Source organism: Oncorhynchus nerka, linkage group LG13, assembly GCF_034236695.1.
Source record: "Oncorhynchus nerka isolate Pitt River linkage group LG13, Oner_Uvic_2.0, whole genome shotgun sequence".
In the NCBI taxonomy this organism is placed as follows: domain Eukaryota; kingdom Metazoa; phylum Chordata; class Actinopteri; order Salmoniformes; family Salmonidae; genus Oncorhynchus; species Oncorhynchus nerka.
The window spans coordinates 69,770,904-69,774,254 of NC_088408.1; positions in this window are offsets into that span (position 1 = coordinate 69,770,904).

Genomic DNA, 3,351 nt, shown 5'->3' on the forward strand with positions numbered 1-3,351 from the left:
AATTATCTGCCGAAATTGTTGCCACCCCTATTACTAGCCTGTTCAACCTCTCTTTCGTGTCGTCTGAGATTCCCAAAGATTGGAAAGCAGCTGCGGTCATCCCCCTCTTCAAAGGGGGGACACTCTTGACCCAAACTGCTACAGACCTATATCTATCCTACCATGCCTTTCTAAGGTCTTGAAAGCCAAGTCAACAAACAGATTACCGACCATTTCGAATCTCACCATACCTTCTCTGCTATGCAATCTGGTTTCAGAGCTGGTCATGGGTGCACCTCAGCCACGCTCAAGGTCCTAAACGATATCTTAACCGCCATCGATAAGAAACATTACTGTGCAGCCGTATTCATTGATCTGGCCAAGGCTTTCGACTGTCAATCACCACATCCTCATCGGCAGACTCGACAGCCTTGGTTTCTCAAATGATTGCCTCGCCTGGTTCACCAACTACTTCTCTGATAGAGTTGTGTGTCAAATCGGAGGGTCTGCTGTCCGGACCTCTGGCAGTCTCTATGGGGGTGCCACAGGGTTCAATTCTTGGACCGACTCTCTTCTCTGTATACATCAAGGAGGTCGCTCTTGCTGCTGGTGAGTGAGTCTCTGATCCACCTCTACGCAGACGACACCATTCTGTATACCTCCGGCCCTTCTTTGGACACTGTGTTAACAACCCTCCAGGCAAGCTTCAATGCCATACAACTCTCCTTCCGTGGCCTCCAATTGCTCTTAAATACAAGTAAAACTAAATGCATGCTCTTCAACCGATCGCTACCTGCACCTACCCGCCTGTCCAACATCACTACTCTGGACGGCTCTGACATAGAATACGTGGACAACTACAAATACTTAGGTGTCTGGTTAGACTGTAAACTCTCCTTCCAGACCCATATCAAACATCTCCAATCCAAAGTTAAATCTAGAATTGGCTTCCTATTTCGCAACAAAGCATCCTTCACTCATGCTGCCAAACATACCCTTGTAAAACGGACCATCCTACCAATCCTCAACTTTGGCGATGTCATTTACAAAATAGCCTCCAATACCCTACTCAACAAATTGGATGCAGTCTATCACAGTGCAATCCGTTTTGTCACCAAAGCCCCATATACTACCCACCATTGTGACCTGTAAGCTCTCGTTGGCTGGCCCTCGCTTCATACTCGTCGCCAAACCCACTGGCTCCATGTCATCTACAAGACCCTGCTAGGTAAAGCCCCCCTTATCTCAGCTCGCTGGTCACCATAGCATCTCCCACCTGTAGCACACGCTCCAGCAGGTATATCTCTCTAGTCACCCCCAAAACCAATTCTTTCTTTGGCCGCCTCTCCTTCCAGTTCTCTGCTGCCAATGACTGGAACGAACTACAAAAATCTCTTAAATTGGAAACACTTATCTCCCTCACTAGCTTTAAGCACCAACTGTCAGAGCAGCTCACAGATTACTGCACATAACCCACCTATAATTTAGCCCAAACAACCTCTTTCCCAACTGTATTTAATTAATTTATTTATTTAGCTCCTTTGCACCCCATTATTTTTATTTCTACTTTGCACATTCTTCAATTGCAAAACTACCATTCCAGTGTTTTACTTGCTATATTGTATTTACTTTGCCACCATGACCTTTTTTGCCTTTACCTCGCTTCTCACCTCATTTGCTCACATTGTATATAACCTTGTTTATACTGTATTATTGACTGTGTTTGTTTTACTCCATGTGTAACTCTGTGTCGTTGTATCTGTCGAACTGCTTTGCTTTATCTTGGCCAGGTCGCAATTGTAAATGAGAACTTGTTCTCAACTTGCCTACCTGGTTAAATAAAAATAACTTTCTTGGATTTGCTCCTTTCATATTTATTTTGATCCTGACAAACCTGTCCCTGCCGATGACAAGCATACCCATAACATGATGCGGCCACAATACTTGAAAATACAAAAATGGAACAGCTCAACTTCTGAAAACCTAACACTGGGATTTATTTTTCTGCAGGACAATTACAAAAAAGAAAATGCACGAGACAGAATGCTGTCCAAGAGGTGTTGAGTGTTCCTAGCACACAAGGCCGCTGAAGGGAGGACAGCTCAAAATGGCTGGAATTGAGCAAATGGAATGGCATCAAACAGATGGAAACCATGTCATTCCACTCCAGCCATTACCACGAGCCCTTCAATTAAAGGTGCCACCAACCAGTGGTGGAAAAAGTACCCAATTGTCATAGTTCAGTAAATGTAAAGAGAACTTCATAGAAAATGACAAAAACTCAGCCAGTAAAATATTACTTGATTTAAAGTCTAAAAGGATTTGGTTTTAAATAGTACTTAAGTGCCTCTTGGTAGGCAGTCATTGTAAATAAGAATTTGATCCTAATTGACTTGCCTATTCAAAAGGTAAAAAAAAAAGTTAAAAAAGTTAAAAATTTCAGTTAAAATTCCATTTAATAAGCAAACGCCACCATTCTCGTTTTTAAAATGTATGGGTAGCCAGGGGCGCACGTCGACATTTACAAACGAAGCACATGTTTAGTGAGTCCACCAGATCAGAGGCATTAGGGAGGTTCTCTTGATAAGTGCGTGATTTGGGCTATATTCCTGTCCTGCAAAGCATTCAAAATGTAACGAGTACTTCTGGTTGTCAGAGTAAAAAGCACATATTTTCTTCAGGAATGTAGTGAAGTAAAAGTTGACCCCCTAAAACAAAAATGTGGCTACGGTTTAAATATTACTGCCCAACAATCTCCAACCATATTGAAGCCTGAGAAATTGACAAAAACAATGGCTGTTGCCCTAAGAGTTGTGCAAAGTTGGTAGAATCTTAATGCAAATGACTCACAGCTGAAATGGCCCACCAAGAATAAACTCCATTCCAATTATGATATTTCAGTGTTTATTTTGTTAATTTGGAACACTATAACTTTCCTTCACTTTGTCGTGGCTGTTTAAAGAAAACCGAACCATGGATTAGTTTCCCCTGGCCATATAGACTACTTTCAGGGTGAAGAACCATCTAACATAAAGTGGGAAAGTCCTGAACTACTCCAGTAATTGCCCTAGTGATCCTCCATCTCTGGAATTGTCAAAAGGGATATCAGTTTAATTTTCAAACTGTGTGGATTTAGAAAGCGCTTCCAATGATGAGTCATGAATGGACAATCTTTAGTTCAAAATAGTCTGAAAATAATTAAAATGGGAGAAACTGAACATCAAGACCACCTTCCATAGAGAATGTTTCAAATCCTCTATTGTCAAAACATGGACAATCTTAATCAAAATAGTGCGAGCATGCCATCTGCTGTTATGTCAGAACATTTGAAATTGCAAGTCATATTACAAAAAAGAAACTGGTTGAGTTGAG